This window comes from Carcharhinus amblyrhynchos, chromosome 20 (assembly GCF_965287045.1).
Source record: "Carcharhinus amblyrhynchos chromosome 20, sCarAmb.v2.hapA, whole genome shotgun sequence".
In the NCBI taxonomy this organism is placed as follows: domain Eukaryota; kingdom Metazoa; phylum Chordata; class Chondrichthyes; order Carcharhiniformes; family Carcharhinidae; genus Carcharhinus; species Carcharhinus amblyrhynchos.
This window is the reverse complement of record NC_137343.1, coordinates 34369713-34395381: the sequence shown is the minus strand read 5'-3', so window position 1 is coordinate 34395381 and position 25669 is coordinate 34369713.

Genomic DNA, 25669 nt, shown 5'->3' with positions numbered 1-25669 from the left:
AAGGTCATTACATGTAAGTACTGCTTTGTTGCCACTGCTGTTTTGTTCTTATCCTTCAGATCTGCCGTCTGCCACGTACAAGTGGCAGTTACCTGAAACAGCACTCAGCTCAACTTCAGGCAATTTTTTGGGGGGATTTTCATACGATAGACTGTGTAAATTTGTCACTGCGATTTTCTAAGCTCTTCCTTTACTGGAAACCCAAAGACAGAAACCATATGTCATATGACCCTGCAGTTCATTAGAAAGTCAGAGGCTTCTAGGCTTTTTTAAAAACCTGAATAATTATAAGGAATGTTAGGCCATCTGCTGAGATGACGTTCCCTGGGAAAATAGCCGCCAAGCAACGGCAGGAAATTGGACTGGAGATTGGCATCTTGTGTGATAGGCTAGAAGAAACTACATGATGGCTGATGAGCCCGGGAGGACAAGAATTGGAGGGTTTATGGCTGTCATATTCTGGCCGTCTGGTGGTTTACTCACCAGCCATCAAATCTGCCTTAACTTGAAGGCACACCCCAGGTTATCAAAAGAGTCTCGGGTCCACAAGAATGTAGCTTCTACTGTTCTTTGCTGTGCTTGCGCAGCTAACTTGAGAAACATGGCCTGCTTTCTCCGAGAGGGAGAGAAAAGAAATCCGGCAAGCCCCAGATTTTGCCTATAACTCGGTTTAATTTTGAAACTTGGAGTCTGTCCTTGTATCAACATGATGCATTTTTTTTGAGTACTGAAGGATATCAATGTGGTTTTAATAAAAGCATTTGGAGAGAGGAGATGTTGTAAAACCAACCCCTGTTGACCCTGTGAGTACCAGGGCAAGGTTCTTCACCTAGCCATTCCGACAGCACGTGTACTACAGACAACAGCAATTAGTAGATTAATTGACCATTAATTGACTACAGCTGAGACCAATTATCATTTCTGGAGTCAAAATGTTGCTGACATAGTCACTTGCCATTGACTTTTCAGCTGCAGATTTCGTGGGCTGCTACCTGAGAGAAAGATGAGCTAGTTCGCAATGTGGAGAAGGGACACAGGTCAGAGGAACATGTCTCACTTATCTTTGTTGCAACAAAATAAAATATTATTTTGTTTTATTTTGTCCATACAATTGTCTCTTTGAGATCTCTCCTTTCTCTTTGCAATTTACTATATTGATGTAATATTTTGCCTTTGTGGTAGCTGTCCTAGTAGATATGGAGATAATGTGAAACTGGGAACAGAATGGCCCCCACATTATGATGTAAGAAGATATCATGGCCAGAATTCTCCAGCCATTCATGCCCCGCCACCGCTGTAAGCGAGGACAGAGAATTTGGCGTTCAGCCAAATCTCCGTTCATTGCAGCAACACCAGAGAATCCCGTTTGCATAAATGACTGAAGAATTCTGGCCCATATCTCAGAGCCAGGGTCAGGCCGGAGATGGAAGGGAGTTGGATAAAAAACCTAGGATGGTGTCAATTCCACATCTGTATCCTCCACTGTAAATATGCTCAAGGTTTTGAGCTGTTAATAAAGCCGACAAAACCTACCTCATGCTATCTAAAGCAGGATACTTCAACCTTGAGGATTTCTTTTTGTTTTAGCACCCTGTAAGGTAATGTCTGAGATTTTCCAGCCTCTCGACTGTATGTTTCCCAGCAGTGGAAGGTGGCATGCTGTTCGTTAGTGGTGGGATACATGCAAATGTTACGACAACAGATGAACGAACACTGCTCGGCAATCTGTTCTCGACAAAAGACTGTTCTCTTCCTGTTGGGGAACACTTCAGCGGTCAGAGGCATTCAGAGACATTTGGCCTCTGATCTTCGGGTAAGCGTTCTCCAAGGCGGCCTTCATGTTGCACAACAATGCAGAGTCATTGAGCAGAGACTGATAGCCAAGTTCTGCACACATGAGGACGGCCTCAATTGGGATCTTGGGTTCACGTCATACTATCTGTAACCCCCACAACTTGCCTGGACTTGCAAAATCTCACTAACTGTCCTGTCTGGAGACAATACACATCTCTTTAACCTGTGCTTAACGCTCTCTTCACTCACATTGTCTGTACCTTTAAGACTTGATTATCTGTAAAGACTCGCATTCCAATTCTGTAAATTGAGTTTGTGTCTTTATATGCCCTGTTTATGAACTGAAATCCCAATCGCCTGACGAAGGAACAGTGAGCACTACAAAAGCTAATAGCTTTTGCTACCAAATAAACCTGTTGGACTTTAACCTGGTATTGTGAAACTTCTTACTGTGTTTACCCAAGTCCAATGCCGGCATCTCCACATCACAAACTCCCCTGTAGCTAGTGAGGATACAAAGATTTCTCTCAAGGCCCCATCAATTTGCTCTCTCATGCCTCACTAGGTGACTCAGAAATCATTACCAAAGTAAATAAATTAACCATTTGTCTCACTTTCTATGACCTTGCTGGCAACAGGTTAGTTGGTGTTTAATAGTGGGTGAAGTAGCCAAATAATTATATACTTTTGAATTGTTTTGAGATGTCCTGAGGATAAGGTGGGTACTATAAAAATGAAAATTCTTTCCCCCTTTTGGTGTGGTCAGAACACTTGCCTTTTTAATGATAGTTTGTGAGGAATGGTGATGCCATTAAATAGAAATAAGATTAGTGTTACAGATGTTGTAGAACCACATACTAAAGTTTAAGTTTATAGTCTGTTTATTAGTGTCACAAGTATGCTTACATTAACACTGCAATGAACTTACTATGAAAATCCCCTGGTCAACACGCTCCGGCACCTGTTCAGGTAACGCCGAGGGAGAATTTAGCATGGTTAATGCAGCTAACTAGCATGTCTTACGGACTGTGGAAGGAAACCAAAGCGTCCAGAGGAAACAGACACGGGGAGAACATGCGGTCTCCACACAGACAGTAACCCAAGCTGAAATCAAACCTGGGTCCTTGGCGTTATGAGGCAGCAATGCTAACCACTGTGCCACCTTGCTGCCCATATAAGGTAATACAAGATATTTATCAGGAATCACCACTTTCAAATCAGTGACAACTACATTGGTAGTGAATTATTAGCTACAGGATCTGAAGGACCTACGTCAGACTGATCACTTCTTGTACTTGAAGAACCTGCTTTAGCTGGCTCTTATCCAACTTGATATGCATGAATCAGATGATGTATTTTTGCCCCAGGTTACAGTCTGACTATGTTCAGGAAACAGCCTTTATACAACAAAAAAAACTGCCATTAATAGGAAGCGAGGCCACAGAGCAACTGAGGGTCAATCTACTGTTGCCACTGTAAGGAATCATTCAGGGGTGGCACTGTCACCTCAAAAGGCCTCAGACCAAATCCATCCCAGACTGTGGTTGGTGTTCTCACTTGTGAGCCAGTCAACTGATAGAGAGAAGAAGCCACAACATGAAATCACACATATTTATACATCAGGTTGACAAGTGTGGTTCAGTATCTCCAAGGCTAACATTCCACTTGACTTTTTGGCTATCAGGCAGAAGGATTGGGTTAAGTGAACCTGTGCTTCAGAAATGTATATCAGTTTTTTTTTTAGGAACCAATTTGTTCCACCACTTTTACATCTTTTGTGTTTTGTGTTTCACTTTATTTCCTTTGAACAGTATGTTAGAGTGACACACGATTCCCTGACAGTTTTTTAAAGTTTATTAGTCACATGTAAAGCTTACATTAACACTGCAGTGAAGTTACTGTGAAATTCCCCTAGTCATTACATCCAGCGCCTGTTCCGGTCAATGTACCTAACTAGCACATCTTTCGGACTGTGGGAGAAAACCGGAAAACCCGGAGGAAACCCACACAGACACAGGGAGAACATGCAAATTCCACACAGACAGTGACCCAAGCCGGGAATTGAACCCAGGTCCCTGGCGCTGTGAGGCAGCTGTGCTAACCACTGTGCTACCGTGCCACCCCAGCGTGACTATACTTTTTATCCAGCTATACCTAATGAAGGGTACGCTCTATCCCTTCAGAGCTGAGAATTGGATTGCACATCATTCAGCTACTCAAGGTTCAGAGTTCAAAGACTTGGCGAGGATGCTGGAAATTTCTACATAGCTGAATGAGCTCTCCACTCAATTTTTAACCAACTAAGTTGGCAGGAGGAAAACCATTTCCAACCCTGGAACTGTATTGCATTCGACACAGTTGGATTCGTGTTTGCGGAAAACTCAATCACGTTTTGAAATTTAGTTTGGTTAAGAAAAACTGTAATGAAGTTGACTGACCGATGAACTTTGGGAAATTTGAGGAGATTCAATAGCTGGCAACACTGCCAATGTATCAGCCCTCACTCAGCATGAATTGGATAATGTCTTTGCTGTTTCCTTCACAAAGGCTCACTCTACTAATAGGAAGTAGCATACAGCAGCCCGGATTGCACATAGCACACACTCATTAATTATCACCTATTCTGGCACCAAGTCAGCAAATATAATCCAAATTGTTTCAAAACGCAGTAGCTTTGCTATCTTCCATTCAAAGTGTACAATTACATAATATTTATTCTCCCATCAAAGATATGCAATTACACTATGAACCACTTTCTCCTATTTACAGTGCACAGTGCTTTTTTCAATCGATCGCATCCAAAATACTCAGTCACACATGTGTGTCATATTTGAGCCGCTATTTTGATGTACACCAACAAAACAGTACTTAATTTTTGTAATCTATTTGTTCCCCTATCACTTATTTTCTCCTAATTTTGCCTATTGTTAAAATCAGACTTGATTGGAGGAGGAGCAAGGCAGGTCGATTTTAATTAGCGTTTGCATTCCACCTCCCAGCACACATCTTGCAGCCACTAAAGATGCTTTGTTACAGAACGAATTGCAGCGAAGCGGGGCTATTCTCCGGTTCTCCCACCACTTTCCCCCATTCGCACTCCCATCTGGCATCATTTCTCCCACCAGGTGCTGGGCTGCAGCCGAGCCAAAGAATCTGGCCACAATTCTTCATAGCCACAAGAATGTGTCTCTCTGCTGTTACTGGAACAAGAGAAGGCAGCATATTTATTATTACTGACTGCAACTGGCAGTGACAGGACTGCACATTTGTCAATGGGTACAATTTTTTTAAATACTAAAGCACTTCAATTCCCTGTCTGGAGAACATAGCCCCGTTATTTGCTGTAGTATCTGAACTGGTGTAAAATATTAACATGGTCCTGCAAGCTATCTAACTCCACATCCCTTGCTAGGCTCTGTCAAATGACTATGGAGAGAGTCAGCTTTCGGGTCTCTCAGTTAAGAGCAGCCGGAGGGATATGTCGCAAACAATATATGTCCCTCACCCCCTTGGGGAAGTGTCTGGATTCCAGTCCGTGCCTTTCTCTAATAATCCCTCTGTGATCGAGCACTCGCCGTGTGAAAAATGATAATACTCGTTCTTTTAATAAATCACGGCAAAGTCAAATCTTATCCTTGGCTCACACGCTGGACAGGACATCCCCACGCTCTCCTGGTCACATCCTGCACACAATCTTGTCTTGCCTTTTATAATTTGTGTGCCATCGAGATTGAATTTCTGATTAAGCAGTTGAACTTGAAATTAGTGGCATTAATGAGATGGAGGGGAGGTGGGGGCAGTGGAGATGTTTCACAATTCATGTTGAAATTACAAAGGAGTTTTTTTTGAAAGCCTTGGTGAGAAAAGTTCAGTTCTCATCGGATAAGCACCAAGGATTCCATCAAAAGCGCCAGAGAGCACAATTTTGATGAGAAGATAATTGTGTTAAAACAAAACTCAATATTTTTGTTGGGTTTGTCAGTGATGCATTCACATGTATCTTTTATGAACCAACTGTACAAACAGTGAGGGCACACACACACATAACGTCATGTTGCCAAGGCTTCTGCAATCAATTGTGATGCAATGTTAAGATGTTGGAATGTGCAGTTTGGGATTTTCCAACTGTTCTTGCCGGCAGTGAGCCTCCGCCATGGGTTCCCCGACAGTGGTGGATGTGAACAATGGGAGACCCTGTGGACAGCGGTGGGACTGGAAGACCCTGCCACGGGCCAATAGTAAGTCACCTCCTCCAAAACAAAACATGCCGTAGGCATGGCGGGTGTTGAGGGAGGGGCAGAAAATCCCACCAATAATTTGATTTGATTTATTATTGTCACATGTATTAGTATACAGTGAAATGTATTGTTTCTTGCACGCTATACAGACAAAGCATACCCTACATAGAATGGAGAGGGTGCAGAATGTAGTATTACAGTCATAGCTAGGGTGTAGAAAAAGATCAACTTAATATGAGGTAAGCCCATTCAAAAGTCTGAAGGGCATCAGGGAAGAAGCTATTTTTGAGTTGGTTGGTACGTGACCTCAGACTTTTGTATCTTTTTCCTAACAGAAGAGGGTATGTCTAGGGTGCGTGGGAGGGATCCTTGGTTATACTGGCTGCTTTTCCAAGGCACTGGGAAGTGTAGGCAGAGTCAATGGATGAGAGGCTGGTTTGCGTGATGGACTGGGCTAGATGCTGTCAGACCTGCTATGTTTTTCTACCGTTTTCTGTTTTAGAATCATAGAAACCCTACAGTGTAGAAGGAGGCCGTTCGGCCCATTGAATCTGCACTGACAACAATTCCACCTTGGACTTGCCCCCACTACCCCACACATTTACCCCACTAATCCCTCTAACCTACATATTCCAGGACACTAAGGGGCAATTTAGCATAGTCGATCAACCTAACCCGCACATCTTTGGACTGTGGGAGGAAACCAGAGTACTGGGAGGAAACCCACGCAGACACAGGGAGTATGTGCAAACTCCACACAGTGACCCAAGCCAGGAATCGAACCCAGGTCCTTGGAGCTATGAGGCAGCAGCGCTAACCACTGTGCCACCGTGCCTCCCAAATTTGTTTCAGGTTTCCAGCATCTACAGTATTTTACTGTAGTTAAAATTCCAGGGTGGCCCAAATGCAGCACTGGCTTTCCAGACCAGTTTTTATTTGGGTGTTTAACTGCTCTTGTTATGAATGCTTTAGCAAAGGGTTGTGCAAGAAGAACAGCAAAGTAGGCCTCGCAACTTAACCTTTGGGTAATGTTTTATTACAGGTGTGCACTGTCCCACAATCAAATCCTAGACTGCTTAACTGGCTTCCACACTGAAAGAAGCTCATCTCCCAGGGTTTACCCACACTCTTAAAGGGGCACTATGCACCCAAACCCCAACATACATTATATACATATTTCACAGCTTTTACCCCACCATTGGCAATTGTTAGGCACATGGATCCTTTCTGAAACCTCTGAAATTTTGCAGATGATCTGCCGCCTTTTCAGTCCTTTCCCAAACCTCGGGTTAGCATGGAATAGAATCATAGAATCCCTATTGTGCAGAAGGAGGTCATTCAGCCCATCGAGCCTGCACCGACAACAATCCCACCCAGGTTCCCTCCCCGTAACTCCTGCTAATCCCCCTGACAGAAAGGGACAATTTAGCATGGCCAATTCATCTATTCTGCACATCTTTGGATTGTGCAAGGAAACCCACATAGACATGGGGAAAATGTGCCAACTCCAGATAGACAGTGACCAAGGCTGCAACTGAACCTGAGTACCTGAAGCTGTGAGGCAGCAGCGCTAACCATTGTGTCACCATGCTCCCCCGTTTATATCACACTCCCGCAGATGCAAATTTCCTTTGTAAAGGGTGCACTGGACCAAACCAGACCAAAAGAGAGGGCAAGAGAGAAAGATAAAAAGACATTTAAAAGGAGGCAGGCAGGTAAAAAATACTGAAGTTGTACAGGACAATGAATGAAGGTGGGAATCAGATCAAAGAAGGGACCAAATGGGAAATCTTCAGGGATGTCTTCCGATCTAACCTTCTGATTTCTGATTTGATTTGATTTGATTTATTATTGTCACATCAATTGACATATAGTGAAGAGTATTGTTTCTTGCATGCTATGCAGACAAAACATACTGTTCATAGAGAAGGAAATGAGGGAGTGCAGAATGTAATGTTACAGTCATAGCTAGGGTGTAGAGAAAGATGAACTTAATGAGAAATTGCTTTAAAGCACTGTTAGAGAGTTTAAAAGAGAATGAAGTTTTAGAAGCATAGAACGAGAGTAAAAGATAGAATTAGAAGGTATACTGGGCACAGTCTGCAGGAAGTCGCCTCGCTCCGGCGCCATCTTGGGACATTCTGTGAGACATTAAGTAGGAAATATTGTCAAGTATGAATTGTGTGCATTTTAAGATGAAATAAGATGATGCTTGTTGGTATAATTCTACATTGGGAATCAAACTGTCTCAGATATTTTTCATTATCCTCAGCATAGTGTTTGCAATTTTCTCACTGACTCTGATGGGTATGACTGGAATATTTGCATCATTATATGAATTAATAAACACATTTAAAATGTATTCAATGTGGTATGAATAATGGACAGGTATTTGCTGAAAAATAATGGTATCTGACTGAAGGACAACATTATTAATGCATCAGCCGACTAGCAACTTGTGGCCAGGGAGAGATAGCACATGAATTTCAAATCGTGACAAGGTGTTGAGCGATTTGCACCCCTCTGCTGTTAGTTTTGTAGAAGCAATAACCTCCTTTAACCTCCATGTGAACCAGCATTTGCTGTTTCAAGTTAGCTTAAAAGTTAGTAATTACTGTATAAATATACTTCAATAAAGTCACGGTGCTGGATCTTCCATTGTGACCTTCCAAGGCCCTGCATGCTAACCCTGTGGGGATTGTCTGGAAAGTATGAATTTCCAATGGGTAATTCCCCCACTACACTGCATCCTCTGAAAAAGTCTCTGGGTGGAATTTTCCTGTCCCGCCTGCTGTGGGAATCGTAGCAGGCGGGACAAAAAAATTTGGCAGACCATTTAAAGGTCTGTTGACCTCAGGCAGGAATTTCCAGTCTTGGAGCACACACAGCCAGATGTTCTCATCCTCTGACGCTGAGCTACAGTTTGAGACTTCGGACTGTTCTGTGGTACAACTTTCCCAGGAAATGTTCAACAGAACCGATCTACTCCTTGGTAGTTATACAAAGCACCCCTCAATTGCTCATATTGAGCCCCATGACTTCTCCCTCAATACCCTGACTACCTTCCCCGATCAGTCCCGACTCACCCACAGCCCGACCTGACTGCCTCTTCAACATGGCCTGGCTAGCCCCCATCATGGCCCCAACTTGACAACTGTTCTGCCCTGACCCAGATAACCCCTTATGCATCTACCCGCTGCACCCATCTAACCTGCCTCTCTGCCCACCTGCCACCCTACCCACCTGCACGGCTATCACTTGCCACACTACCCACGAAACCACTTATTGCACCCACATTACTAACTTCACTCACCCACTTATCCAGCAACCACCCTACCCATTCATTCATTCATCTATCACCCATTCATTAATATTTACGACGGACACTTAATCTTAGCTAGCAGCAGCTAGTGCCATAAAAACAGGGCGTGGCTTCTGTGATGATTCACCTCACTGCCGTCCATGGACTTCTGCATTGACGGAGTTCTTCTCAAAGTGTGGCCAGATAAGTGGGCAATTCAAGCTCTGATCAGTGTTGGGCCCAGTGGTTCTGGCAATCAGATGATTTGGTTTGTGATAATTGTTAATGACTACCAATTGACCTCTCCGGCCCAGAAAGTGAACTGTGGGAAAACATAAAAATGTCCTTTTCTCCCCCTTCACCTCTCCTTTGAATCCCTTTATCTTCCTCTGTCTCTCTCTTTAATCTAACCTTTCTTCCCTTGTCTTTGGGCTGAATTTTGGCAGTCAGGTGGATGTCCTGACATCTGCAGGAAATGAGTGTGGCTGTTTGGCAAGGCAGCCAATGGGCCTTACATTCTCATTTTAGGTGGTTGCCACAGGAGTTGCTCACCCTGAGAAGGCCGACTGTTCAGCAACCTCTGTAACACCACCCGAACGATGACCATTGCTGAGGAGGTGCTCGAGGCCCTGTGACCTACAGCAGGTAGGCAAGAAAATATAGATGGAGGATTCCAGCACTGCGGGAAAGCCCCTCAGGGATAGCACTGGGGTCACAGGGACTGCCTTCACTGCCCACTTGAACCAGCCATGTTATGCCTTCTAACATCATGCATCCACTGTTCACTAACTTTCAGCAACAGACAGTTTTCAGCATCCTTCTCATCAAATCAGCACAAGCTGTTTACAGGGGGTGACCTCTTTGAAAGCAACAGCATACATAATCACTCTTAACATACTGCACTGGTGATGAGAATGACATTCTGGTCTGTATCTCTGAGTATGTCTTTTGGTACAGGCCTCAGGATGATGCATGCCTCTTCATCTCAAAGTTGTGCACAGTTTTGGTCTCCTTATTTGAGGAAAGATGCAGTAGCATTGGAGGCAGTTTAGAGAAGGTTCACTGGATTAATTCTAGAGATGAGGGGTTTGTCGTACGAAGGGAGGTTGAACAGTTTAGGCCTACACTCACTGGAATTTAGAAGACTGAGGGGAGATCAAATTGAGATATACAAGATGATAAAAGGTACGGATAAAGTAGACGTGGAGCAGATGCTTCCTCTTGTGAGGCATTCTAGGAAAGTGGTCATTGCCTTAGGATAAGAGACAGCAAATTTAAAATGGAGTTGAGAGAAACTACTTCTCCCAAAGGGTTGTGAATCTGTGGAATTTGCTACCGCAAAGTGTGGTGGATGCTGGGACAGTGAGTAAATTTAAGGAGGGGTTAGACAGATTTTTAATTGGTAATGAGGTGAAGAGTTACAGGGAAGGGCAGGAAAATGGGGATGAGGAGCATATCAGCCATGATCGAATGGTGGAGCAGACTCGATGGGCCAAATGGTCTAATTCTGCTCCTATGTCTTATGAACTTATGCATGTAGGCTAGAATTTTATGATCCCTCTCTGGTGGGTTCTGAGTCTTGGGGGAGGTATGGGGATATGTGTGGGGAGGGGAGGGTAAGCAGGGAGATGCAGAGTGTTAAAAAAAATTACAAGGGCGGTATTCCTATTGGGATCCCGTCTGCCCTGACCCAGACACAATTTCACAGTGGGGCGAACAGTGCCTTAGAGGGGAATTCACCCTTGCTCCTCAGTTGCCTCAATTTTCAGCTGGTGGGCATCATATGGTGCAGGGTGCCAAATAGAAAAAGTTGCCAATCTCGATCTCAGGCAGGAAAGTTAGCAAGGAGATTGGGGAGGCACCTCAATCTGAAGGTCCCTTCAGATTTGGGCCGCCCGCCCCTCAGCGACTGGGGATCTCCAGCTGTCCCTCCCTTCTCGACTTATCCTCTGACACCGAGATCGCCCCTTCCAGGCCCTGTCCCGGGAATCTCCTAGCCTCCCACCCCGGGACCTGTGGTACTTACCTGAAGTGCGGTCCTGGGACTTCGGCTCAGGCATGATGCTGCAGTACCTATTTTGGCCACTGTAGCGCTGTGCCTGGGGCAGTTGGATTGGCAGGACTTCTATCAAAGGGCAGGTAGAAGTCCTGCCTGGTGTTGATCGATACTCAGTTGAGTATAAAATGGCAGCTGGCCTTTCAGAGTTGGGGTGCAGTGCTCGACATCTTGAAACACAAAAACTAGAAGCAGGAGTAGGCCATTCAGCCCTTCAAGGTTGCTCCGTCATTCATTTTGATCATCAAATTCAATACCCTAATCCTATCTTCGTTACATATCCCTTGATCCCTTTACCCCCAAGAATTATATCTTAATTTCTTCTTGAAATCACACAATGTTTTGGCCTCAATTACTTTCTGTGGTAGTGAATTCACCACTCTCTGGGTGAAGAAATTTCACCTCCCTTCTGTCTTAATAGATTTACCTCATCCTCAAACTATGACCCCTAGTTCTGGATCCCCCACCCTCGGGAACATTCTTTCTGAATCCACCCTGTCTAATCCTGCTGGAATTTTGTAAGTTTTGATGAAATCCCCTCTCTTCGAAACTCCAGTGAAAATTTAGCTTATGCAGTTACTCCATCTTCTGAATTTGAGAAGTGCGAGTGCCAGTCTGCATTGTGCTACCAACGGTTGCTGACATAACAAGTGACAGTACTTTAAAAATGCTTCATTCATCAAGAACACTTTGGGACATTCTGAAGTGGTTGTCAGGTATTGTGCAAATGTAACTTCCTTCTTTAATCTCACACAAGCAACTTTTGACTCTTATTGTGTTTGACAAGAGCAAATGTCAATTTACCGAGCAGTTCTGATATTTTGAATTCATTCACATTTCACCAGCATGAGATAAAAAATGAATGGAGTCTTTTTTTTGTTGACTGGTTGTTTGCACCATGTTCTCTTTTCCATGTCATACCGATGACCAATTTGTACTTTGAACAACTTTTAACTGGTGGTTACATAGTCTGTCATCTGCCAGTGCTTGGTACGTGAGTCAGCTCTGCCATCTTGTATTTGTCTACTTGCCTTAAGATGCTGTTTGAGACGTTAAGGTGATGTTAGACCCTTGAAATCAACAGGAGTTGAGCACTAGAATCCATCTTTTTTTATTTGATTTCATTTATTGTTGTCACATGTATTGGGAAACAGTGAAAAGTATTGTTTCTTAGGTGCTATACAGACGAAACATCCGTGCATAGAGTTTGCAGGATAGAAGGAAAGGAGAAGGTACAGAATATAGTGTTACGTCAAAGCTAGGGTGTAGAGACAGATCAGCTTAATGTATGATAGGTCCATTCAAAAGTCCTTCCTCCAGTTCTGGTGATTGTTACCCATCCGAGAAAGAAGAGATTGTCAATGTGCATTCTTGAAATAATGTAGGAAAGTTCATTTTTTATTTCATCAGTATTGGTCATTGAAGGTACATTTGTACTGACTGTAAGGAGTACACTTGGTGGCTTTCCTGTAGTGTCAAGATTCTGTCACAGATTCACCTTGGATAGCTGGGCTGCCTACTCCCATTGTCTGAATGAAATGCAACACTACTTTCTTCTCCAGTGTTTGTCTTTAGAACAATCAATGTATTATGTGACTTCCACCAGTCATCTTTCATTCAGTAACCTGAATTTTGAAAGTCAAACGGAGTCAATGTAGGCCGAGCACATATTGTTATCTCTCATGGCAATCTGTACATTCCTTTTCCACGGGTATGCAAGTGTTCTACGTTTTATCAATCATTAGCTTGTTATTTTCTTTACCAGTTCACCTGTGAGAGTTGCAGCTCTTACAGTGTCAGATCACTGACGGATGTCAGTGAGACTTCACACTGCCCGAGGTTGTCACTGTTTCTCTGAAGATGACTCTCAGACACCCCAGTTGCTATCAAATTATGTTTATTTTTATTCATTCATTGGACATGGATGTCACTGGCTGGCAAGCATTTATTGCCCATCTCTAGCTGTCTGAGGGCATTGCTGGGACTCTGGAGTCACATGTAGGCCAGACCAGGTCAGGGCAGATTTCTTTTCCTAAAGGACATTAGTGAACTAGATGGATTTTTCCGACAATTGTTTCATGGTCATCCATAGATTCTTAATTCCAGATATTTTTTATTGAATTCAAATTCCACTATCTCCCGTGGTGGGATTTGTACCTGGGTCCCCAGAATGTTAGCTAAATTCTGGATTAATAGTCTAGCAATAATACCTCTCAGCCTTGATTTCAACAGCCAGCCAATTTTGAACAAAGTTACTACAGTCAAGTTGGTATTTGTAATTTTCAATACCGTGTTCTCACACCATCTTTAGCATAGAAATTAGGCCTTTGAGAGAGCATCTCAATCATCTGTGCACGATGAGCTTAGGGCAGTGTGATAATAACACGCTGCAATCTCTTGACCCTATTGATGATATGAGACGCAGTGAGTGAGAGTCGTTATTTGCCATGCTAACATACATTTCTGCATTGCTGGAGTCACTAAATGGGTTAACATCACTGCCAAAGCAAGTTTGGAAGAGCGCACACCATCTATTATACTCTTCGATCATAACTGGGCACAGTTGGTTCAATGGCAGAATGTGTTCCATGCAGTGCCTCTGTGCCACCCTCTTGGGACCACACAACTCAAAGTGCTGTTTAGTCTTTGCTAACCCTTACACTGGCTGATTGTCCTACTGTCACCAAGAGCGTAATTAGTGTGGGAGGCTAAATTATAACATTCAACATCAACACGAGTGACAGGATATACTGCACCATTCTGCGGCCATGTGTACTCTGTGAAGGACAAATGTAATGTTCAGTTAATAATGGAAGGGATTTTTAAACTAGTTACACTTAAGAGTTTTGTTTTCAACAAGATTAATAAAGTTTTATGAAGTCCAACATGCCCCTGAAGCTTTACATTGGTGAATCTCTTTCTTGGAATGGACTTGTATGCAATGGAGGAAGTCAAAAAATGATTTCCACTATGTCCACAATGACAAAAAAATGAAGGAAGTCAAAAAATGATTTCGACTAATTAATTTGCAAAGCAAAAACTTCCTTTGCCATGGTGCACAGGGAGATGAATTCAAGAAGGATATTTTAATCGCAGCACTACAATTTCCATTAGGGAATTTGAACAAAAACAATTTTGATTCTGTCTCTGTGCTGCCAGCCTTTTTGCATCCCCCAGTCTCTTTAGAATACCTATTTTCTGCTCACTAGGTTTCTGACATGCCATCTAATCTAACTACATCAGACTATCAGATGTCTCACGTCAAGCCCGGCGAGATCTTTGCTGCCGAGTGTGTTTTTTCTTTCAGGATACTTCATTACGGTTTAAAAAATACATAAAATATCTTCATGTTGTGAAATCGCAAGCCCAGGGGCGCCCACGATGAGGCAGCTGCGGAACTTTCTCAATCCACTGTTGGTTTGTGCGATCTCAGCCCCTTGCATTCATCACGTAAGCAACTGCTGAAGGGAAGGAAAGAGCTGCTGTAACTGACACAACTGGCTCCCTACAGACTGAGGGAATGGCATTAATGAGTTTTATTGCCTCTTGTGGCTCCAACTCTAAGTGGGTTCAAGGAGGCCCTGCCTCCCTGGCTGCAGTATGATTTGCTGTCGCTTAAAATGGTATCACTCTGGCTGTCCTTGTTATGTTTTTGAGTAGCTTGTGGGCTCTCAGCTTGGAGTCACAATACTCGGCTGGTTTTTTTCTCACTCTGCAACACATACATAGGAATTGTCATATATCAGACTGCAGTAGTTTGCAAAGTTTCTTTTGATGTTTCCTCCTGTAGTAACTCCCAGTTATGGCTCTAAAGAAGTTGACTGATGACCCATTTTATTTTCTCGCTTCTTTTTTTCAAACTCCCAGCCAGTGTGTTGTTTATAAGGCGTTAGGATTTACTGTATCGCCTGCCAAAAGGACATTTTGCCTTTATTTAGCTTCAAGGTACTAAACATGAACAGGAAATGTTTCAGGACTATTTATCTGTCTTTATCGTTTTAGGATCGGGTTACATGAAGAGATATGAGGTGAATTGAATTTCCTTCCTCAGGTTTTTTTTTGTAATACTATTAAGGACACTGCACATACATTTTCAAGGTAAATCGTGTCCAGTTATATATTCCATTATTGTTTTTCAAGAATTTAGTCTCTAAAAATTTTGACTTTTTGCATTGCTTTGATAGATCTTCAATTTCCTTGACTGGAAAGCCTGAAATTCATCGAAGTAAGTGTCACGTATAAAATATTATGACATGGAGGAGGTCCATTCATTTTAATCTGCAGCAAAAAGCCGTCTGTGCTGATCTTTTCAATAATTCACAGATCTTAATTTCCACCTAATCTTGTTTGTTTATGGTGCCCTTCATGTATTATTAAAACAACTTGTAAAGTGAACCTGGCCCAGCCTTTGTTTAAATTCTCCGAGAGCTGATCGGGATCTATTTCAGAGGCCAGGAAGTCTGTTCTGAGAGCTACTGTGGTGGCTGGGTTGTACCTCCTTTCCATTGTACTTTCAGCTGGCACTGTGGTTAGCACTGTTGCCTCACCGCACCAGGGACCCGAGTTTGATTCCCGGCCTGGGTCACTGTCTATGCAGAGTCGGCACCTTCTCCCCGTGTCTGTGTGGGTTTCCTCCGGGTGCTCAGATTTCCTCCCACAATCTGAAAGATGTGCTGGTTAGGTGCATTGGCCATGTTAAATTCTCCCTCCCGAACATGCAGTGGAATGTGGTGACTAGGGGATTTTCACAGTAACTTCATTGCAGTGTTATTGTAAGACAACTTGTGACAATAATAAATAACTTGAACTTTAAATTTTGAGATGCTCAACTGTTGAGGTCTATGTGTCTGGTACAGATTTTTAAAAGCCTCATATCTATGAGTTTGTCAGGATTTGAATAGGAATTAGTTTCCCAAACATGTGCCAGAGTGTGGCGACTTGGGGATTTTCACAGTAACTTCATTGCAGTGTTAATGTAAGCCTACCTGTGAAACTAATAAATAAACTTTAAACTTCTTTTAATTCCATGCTGTTGCAGATCATGTGGGTTTGACAGACCTGGTAGCAATGGTTTACATGCAATAAAGTTGTAAGTTATCATTTATTTGGGTAAGCATTGCGTAAATTCACAAGAAAAGTCTCTTAATAGAAATTGGGAGTGCAGTAGTTACCAGCACCATGAACTGCAATGCTATTCCTCGGGTTGGCATAGGGAGAGGCAGCCCACTGCAGCAGAGCGACCCAGAACTTCCTTGTGTGGCCTGAAGGACAAATCCTGCTTCTTCTGTCATTAAATGAAATGTTTTTTTTTAAACCTTCCCTCCCAGGCCTTCACTAAGAATCCAATAGGATTCACTGGTTGAAGCAGCTTCTCCAGCTAGGAGGTGATTAACTTTGCCTTTGAGTGACAGGAAGTCAATTAGCTTATATTAATAAGATATCTGTTTGACTCAGAAAGATCCCACAGCTGCCCACTTTTAAAACTGAGTTGGTCAAAGTGGAACAGAATGCCTGAGCTCGTCGCTAAGGGCAGGGCATCCTACAAGGTGTCCAAGTAGTTGCCAACTAAATTCACCACGGAGCGTTTTGGGACGTCTAATAAGGGTAAGATATACACATTGCATGTAAGGTCCCGAGGGCGTCTTGAGGAACAAAAGGGACTTTGGTGTACAAATCTATAGATTCTTGAAGGTGCCAGGTACAAAAGGTGATGAAGAATGCTTGCCTTCATTAGCTGGGCACAGAATATAGGAGCAGAGGGGATTCTTGGTAAAACTTTATAAAACATTGATTAGGACACAGATGGCATATTGTGTGCAGTTCTGGTCATCAGAAAGAACAATCTGCCATTATCCAAAGGACGAGATTGCACTGGAGAGGGTACAGAGCAGATTCACCAAGATATTGCCTGGAATGGAAAGCTTCGGCTATGAGCAGAGACTGGATAGACTGGGCTTGTTCTCCCTGGAGTAGAGGAGACTGAAGGGGGATCTGATGGATTTGTACAAAATTAGGAGGGGCATAGATGTGGTAGATCGTAAGAATTTTTTCCCGAAGGCAGAGACGTCTAAGAGGGTACAGGTTTAAGGTGAGGAGTAAGTGGTTTAGAGGGGATTTGAAGAAAGAAATTCACCCGTAAAATGGTGGAAATATGGAAAACGGTGCTTGAGAGGGTGGTGGAGGCAGGTACTCTCATAACATTGAAGAAGCATCTGGATGAGCACTTAAATCACCATGGCACAGCAGGCTATGGACAAAGTGCTGGTAATTGGGATTAGTGTGGATTAGTATTTGAAGGTCAGCATAAACATGATGGGCTGAAGGGCCTGTTTCTGTGCTGTATGAATCTAAGCCACACAAGAAGTGGCAGAAAACCCATAAATAGAACAATTCCACCTACATGTACTGGGTGTTGACCCAGGTCTATTCTTATACCAGGATCCTATCCAAGACCATGAGCATCATGAACTCCTTCATTGTTGACATCTCAGAGCATATCGCCTCTGAGGCCTCACGCCTCATTCACTACAACAAGCAGCAAACCATCTCAGTCTGGGTGATCCAGAGTGCCGTCCTCCTCATAGGGGTTCTGGCCAAACATGCAGTCTCTGAGGGCACGAAAGAGGTCACCAAGTTTACCAACTCCATTTAGATTGATCATACAGAAAGATACAAATTGACCCAGTGGAGAAAATCAGTCTCTCAGTTTTAACTCCTATACAGTCTGATTTGCACCAGCTGAAAGCTGTTAAATTATTCCCCAATGTATTCTCTTCCCCATAACTCCCTGAAGGAGAACGGTGATGGATCTGCTCAGACCTTCCAATTTTAAGGGGTAATTTGAACATAACCCAACAGGAAACTGAAATTATTTGTCATGGGATGTGGACACTGCCAGCAGAGCCGGTAGTTGCTGCCAATCTTTGATTGTCCCTGAGAAAGTCATGGTGAGACTAATGTTAGCCACCAGTTTTACTCTAATAAAAACATACTAGATGTAAAATGGAGGAACACAGTATGTTAAATTCAATTGCTACCCTTTGTGTTTTATTTCTGATTCCTAGAATTTATTTCCATTTATCTTCATCAGATACACAACTTTTAAGTTATATCTGCTCAAAAGCAGCATTTCTTCTTCTACTCTTTAAAGACTCCGCTTCTATTCATTATTCTGTTCTCAGAATATATATTCATAGAATCCCTACGGGGCAGCAAGAGGCCATTTGGCCCATCAAGTCTACACTGACTCTTATCCAGGCTTACCCCATGTATTTATTCCATGAATCACCTTAATCTTAGGATGCAATTCAGTATGACCAATCGATCTACCAATCCATCTTTGCACTGTGGGAGGCAACCGAAGCACTTGGAGGAAACATACACAGACACAGGGAGAACGTGCAAACTCCACAAAGTCACTCATCCAAGGCCAGAATTGAACCAGGTCCCTGGCATTGTGAAGCAGCGGTGCTAACCACTGTGCTGCCATGCCACCCACTGCCTGACAATACTTACTGACTCTGTTCACAGGATGGATAATATCCAATATAACATCAATGGCATTGGAATTGTGTATGCAGTCCTGGGAATCCTTTCATAGGGAAAATATTTACATCATGGAAAGGGAATGTGAAAACTCACTCAGATTATAACAGATATAATTAGGAAGAAAGATCCAAAAATCATAGTTATTTCCAAATGAACAGCAGTTAGTTGCAAAACCAAAAGAGAGTTTCAAAATACTGAAAGATTTTTAGAGGGTATGTAGTGGCAGAGTTTTCTTATTTGTTGGCAAATTGGTAACAAAGATGATTACCAGAAAATTAGAAAAGGGAGTTAGAAGATTTTATTTGTCACACAAAACATTATTGCAAGGCAGAATGCTTTTGCCATAAATGGAGTCACTGGCCTGAACAACATTTAAAAGGACTTTGGGTAATTGTTTGCAAAGGAAGAATATCGAAGAATGCCAGGAAAAAGATAGAAAAATAACAATCACAACAGCATCTTATACTTACATAAGAACATAAGAAATAGGAGCAGGAGTAGGCCATCTAGCCCTTCGAGCCTGCCCCGCCATTCAATAAGATCATGGCTGATCTGTCGTGGCTCAGTTCCACATTCCCGCCCTCTCCCCATAGCCCTTAATCCCCTCTCTTATCAAAAACCCATCAACCCGCGTCTTAAAAATATTTAGCGAGGCAGCCTCCACCACTTCAACGGGCAGAGAATTCCAGAGATTCACCACCCTTTGAGTGAAGAAGTTCCTCCTCAACTCCATTCTAAACTGCCCCCCCTTTATCTTGAGGCTGTGCCCTCTAGTCCTACTGTCTTTTTTGAGCGGGAAGAGTCTCTCCACCTCTATCCTATCCATCCCATTCATCATCTTATACGTCTCAATGAGATCTCCCCTCATTCTTCTAAACTCTAACGAGTACAAGCCTAGTTTATTCAGCCTCTCCTCATAGCTCAACCCCCTCCCTCTCCCTTGTACAACATTTTTAATGCAATGAAACGTCCCAAGAGAGTTCACAGGAACTTTATAAAACAAGATGTTAGATTTGAAGGTAGGTGAACACTTTGGTGATAATGACCACAATTTGGTTACGTTTACAGTAGCGATGGAATGGCATAGGTATATACAGTAAGAAGTCTGACAACACCAGGTTTAAGTCCAACCGATTTATTTGATAGTAAACTCGCAAGCTTTCGGGGTTTGCCCCTTCGTCAGGCAAACTGGGCAAACCCCGAAAGCTTGCGAGTTTACTATCAAAAAAATCGGTTGGACTTAAACCTGGTGTTGTCAGACTTCTTACTGTGTTTACCCCAGTCCAATGCCAGCATCTCCACATCATAGGTAGATACCGCAGGGCAAGAACTATAGCTGGGGGAAAGGAAATTATGATGCGATTTGGTGAGATTTAGGATGCATAGGATGTGGAAGGAAACTGCAGGGGATGGGCACAATTGAAATGTGGAGCTTGTTCAAGGAACAGCTACTGCATGTCCTTGATAAGTATGTATCTGTCAGGCAGGGATGAAGTGGTTGAGGGAGGGAAGAATTGTTTACTAAAGAAGTTGAATCTCTTACGCAGTGGAAGAAGGAGATTTATGTCAAGATGAGATGTGAAGGCTCAGTTAGGGTGCTTGAGAGTTACAAGTTAGCCAGGAAGGACCTAAAGAGAGAGCTAAGAAGAGCCAGGAGGGAACATGAGAAGTCTTTGGCAGGTAGGATCAAGAAAAACACTAAAGCTTTCTATAGATACGTCAGGAATAAAAGAATGACTACGGTAAGATTAGGGCCAATCAGGACAGGAGTGGGAAGTTGTGTGGGGAGTCAGAAGAAGTAGGAGAGGTGTTAAATGAACATTTTTTACCTCAGTATTTACACAGGAAAAAAGACAATGTTGTCAAGGAGAATACTGAGATATAGGCTATTAGACTCAATGGGATTGAGGTTCATAAGGAGGAGGTGTCAGCAATTCTGAAAAGTATGAAAATAGATAAGTCCCCTGGGCCGGATGAGATTTATCCTAAGATTCTCTGGGAGGCTACAGAGGAGATTACAGAGCCTTTGGCTTTGATCTTTAGGTCATCATTGTCTCCAGGAATAGTGCCAGAAGACTGGAGGACAGCAAATGTTGTCCCCTTGTTCAAGAAGGAGAGTAGAAACAACTCTGGTAATTATAGACCAGTGAGTCTTACTTCTGTTGTGGACAAAGTTTTGGAAGGGATTATAAAAGATAGGATTTATAAACATCTAGAAAGGAATAATTTGATTAGGGATAGTCAACACGGTTTTGTGAAAAGTAGGTCGTGCCTCACAAACCTTATTGAGTCCTTTGAGAAGGTGGCCAAAGAGGTGGATGAGAGTAAAGACGTTGGTGTGGTGTATATGGATTTCAGTAAAGCATTTGTTAAGATTCCCCATGGCAAGCTATTGCAGAAGATACAGAGGCATGGGATTGAGGGTGATTTAGCGGTTTGGATCAGAAGTTGGCTACTGTAAAAAGACAGAGGATGATGGTTGATGGGAAATGATCATCCTGGAGTTCAGTTACTAGTGGTGTACCGCAAGGATCTATTTTGGGGCCACTGCTGTTTGTCATTTTCATAAATGACCTGGATGAGAGTATAGAAGGATGGGTTAGTAAATTTGTGGATGACACTAAAGTTGGTGGAGTTATGGACAGTGCGGAAGAATGTTGAAAGTTACAGAGGGACATAGATAAGCTGCAGAGCTGAACTGAGAAGTGGCAAATGGGGTTTAATACGGAAAAGTGTGAAGTGATTCACTTTGGAAGGAGTAACAGGAATACAGAGTACTGGGCTAATGGTAAGTTACTTGGTAGTGTGGATGAGCAGAGAGATCTCGGTGTCCATGTGCATAGATCCCTGAAAGTTGGCACCCAGATCGATAGGGTTGTTAAGAAGGCGTATGGTGTGTTAGCTTTTATTGGTAGGGGGATTGAGTTTCAGAGCCATGAGGTCATGTTGCAGCTGTACAAAGCTCTAGTGTGGCTGCACTTGGAGTATTGCGTACGTTTCTGGTCACCACTTATAGGAATAATGTGGAAGCTTTGGAAAGGGTGTAGAAGAGATTTACAAGGATGTTGCCTGGAATGGTGGGAATGTCTTATGAGGAAAGGCTGAGGGACTTGAGGCTGTTTTCATTAGAGAGAAGGTTAAGAGATGAATTAATAGAGGCATGTAAGATGATCAGAGGATTAGATAGAGTGGACAGTGAGAGCCTTTTTCCTCAGATGGAGATGACTAGCATGAGGGCACATAGCTTTAAATTGAGGGGTGATTGATATAGGACAGATGTCAAAGGTAGGTTCTTTACTCAGAGAGTAGTAAGGGCATGGAATGCCCTGCCTGCAACACTAGTGGACTCATCAACATTAAGGGCATTTAAATGGTCATTGGATGAACATATGGATGATATTGGAGTAGTGTAGGTTAGATGGGCTTCAGATTAATTTTGCAGGCTGGCACAACATCGAGGGCCAAAGGGCCTGTACTACACTGTAATGTTCTATGTTTTATTAAGATAGAACACTGTGCTACATTAGGAGATATTTGCATCAAAGCAAAGTTTAAGTTTATTTATTAGAATCACAAAGTAGGCTCATATGAACACTGCATTTAAGAAAATCCTCTAGTCATCACATTCTGGTGCCTGTTCAGGTACACTGAGGGAGAATTTAGCATGGCCAATGCACTTAACCAGCACGTCTTTTGTACTATGGGAGGAAATTAAAGCACCCAGAAGAAATGCACGCAGACATGGGGAGATGGTGCAGACTCCGCACAGACAGCAACCCAAGCTGGGAATCGAACACGGGTTCCTGGAGCGGTGAGGCAGCAGTGCTGACCACTGTACCCCCATGCCACCCAAAATACTGCAGATGCTGGAAATTGAAAGCTCTGGAGAACATAAGAACATAAGAAATAGGAGCAGGAGTAGGCCATCTAGCCCTTCAAGCCTGCCCTGCCATTCAACAAGATCATGGCTGATCTGTCGTGGCTCAGTTCCACATTCCCGCCCTCTCCCCATAACCCTTAATCCCCTCGCTTATCAAAAACCTATCAACCCGCATCTTAAAAATATTTAGCGAGGCAGCCTCCACCACTTCAACGGGCAGAGAATTCCAGAGATCCACCACCCTTTGAGTGAAGAAGTTCCTCCTCAACTCTGTTCTAAACCGTCCCCCCTTTATCTTGAGGCTGTGCCCTCTAGTCCTACTGTCTTTTTTGAGCGGGAAGAGTCTCTCCACCTCTATCCTATCCATCCCATTCATCATCTTATACGTCTCAATGAGATCTCCCCTCATTCTTCTAAACTCTAACGAGTACAAGCCTAGTTTATTCAGCCTCTCCTCATAGCTCAACCCCCTCAACTCCGGCATCAGCCTAGTAAACCTCCTCTGCACTCCCTCCAAGGCCAAAATATCCTTGCGTAAGTGCGGCGACCAAAACTGCACACGGTACTCCAGCTGCAGCCTCACCAATGCCCTATACAGCTGCAGCAAGACCTCCCTACTTTTATATTCAATCCCCCTCGCTATGAAGGCCAGCATCCCATTCGCCTTCCTGACCACCTGCTGCACCTGCAGGCTGGGTTTTTGTGACTCATACACAAGGACCCCAAGGTCCCTCTGCACCGTCGCCTGCTGCAGTTTTTCGCCACGTAAGTAATAGTCCTTCTTACCATTATTCCTACCAAAGTGGACCACCTCACACTTGCCAACATTAAATTCCATTTGCCAGTTCCTGGCCCATTTGCCCAAAAGAAGGACTCAGTGTAACTCCACACGTGCTGCCAGATGTTCGGTTTTCCCATTTTCTGTTTATATTTTCGGAGACATTAGGTCAGATGACCTAAAGCCTGGCTAAAGTGTAAGTTTTTAAAAAATAGCTTGATGGAGGAAAGTGAGGCAGAACTTAGGGCATAGGTAACTAGAATAACTCCAGGAGTCAACTGTAAAAGAACAGAGATTTAGTGCACAAAATAAAGTAAAGCAAAACCACAAACCCATGGTGATTACAAACAGGTCCCAGTCAAGACAATGGAATAATGGGCCCACTCAGGGGCTTGCTTTATAAAGGACTCGGTATATGAATTCCAACTGGTAAGGTAATTACCAATTACCAGGGAGTTCGTAATCTAGTGGTGCTACAGGGAGGTCAGTCAATGATCCCTGATGCAATCCTCAGGGTTATCACATTAACTGAAGTCACAACCACTGGTGGTGAGATTATTATTGGGAATGCACAAGAGGCGAGAGTTAGAGGGGCACAGATATCTCAGAGGACTGGGGGGCTGGAGTTGACTACAGCACCAGCAAGGCACATTGGGTCAAATGGCTTCCTTCAGTATTGTAATTTCTGTTATTCTGCACTTTACAGGAGGAGCTTTCAATCCCTCTTGTAATTCTCAGACAGCTTGAGTGCTATCTCCTGGACAGGATAGCTGCTCACATAATTGGCAGGACACTGGGTAAACTACTTTGGAAGAGTGATAGCTGCAGAAATGAAATATTTATTTTCATGGAGTGTGTTACATTTAGCAGCATTGCTGGGAAAGACTTACTTTCTCGGCATCAATGATTGTCCAGAAATGTCAGCCATGACTAACAATGTGGAACAGCATCAAGACAATCTCAGCAAAAGTCCATTTGCTTCTTTATGGATGGAATCTTTCCAACAAATAACAAATTATCACTGTCTGACTGAAAACCAGTGTTCCTCTCCAGAGAAGCAGGCCCCTCTTCAGATCTTATGGCACTTTTTCAGAAAAAAATTGACCAAGTGTTTCATGCTGCCATTTTGAGGGGTGGGGACTAACGCTGCCGGCAAGAGCCGCCTACACTGAGATCAGGGTGTCATTTTTAAAAGACACTCAGATCAGACTAAGAAATAACTGTCCCCGACCACATCATGGACTTGTCAGAGGCTCTCCCTCATCTCGCAATCAATGCTGGCATTCTAACCCCCATGGTAAACACTGGCATACTCCCCCGCCCCATCTGTACACCCACGATCCATGCCAGCAGCCTCCAACCACGCTGCCTCCATGCAATCATTGCCAGCATCTCCCTCTGTCTCTCTTTCCCATGCCCTAAAGGGGCAAATTATTATTTAAATGTGAAACAGATTCAAAAGGCGTCTGTGCAGAGGGATCTGGGTGTCCTTGTGCACAAGAATCAGAAAGTGAATATGCAGGTGCAGAATGTAAGGAGGAAGGCAGATGGAATCTTGGCATTTATTGCAATGAGTCTAAAGTATAAAAGTAGAGAAGTGTTGTTAGAATTGTGTAAGGCATTGATGAGACCACACTTGGGGTATTATGTTCAGTTTTGGTCACCTCCTTTGAGGAAGGATATGGTGGCACTGGGGGAGGTTCAGAAGAGGTTCACAAGATTGAATCCAGGTTTGAAGGGATTGTCATATGAGAAGCAATTGAGTAGCTTGGGTTGTACTCACTGGAGTACAGAAGAGGGGGGATTTGATTGAGTTATACAAAATACTCAGTGGGGTTAATAAAGTAAATGTTAACCAAATGTTCACCCTTCTAGAACAGTCTAGGACCAGAGGTTCAAGACGGAGATTAGGACAAGCTACTTGTCACAGACAGTTGTGAATCTATGGAACTCACTGAACCAGAGTGCAGTGGATGCAGAATCAATCAATGGATTTAAGAAAGAGATAAATAAACATTGATCAAAAGCAGGATAAAGAACTATGGGGAAAAGGCAGGGAAGTGGAGTTTGGATG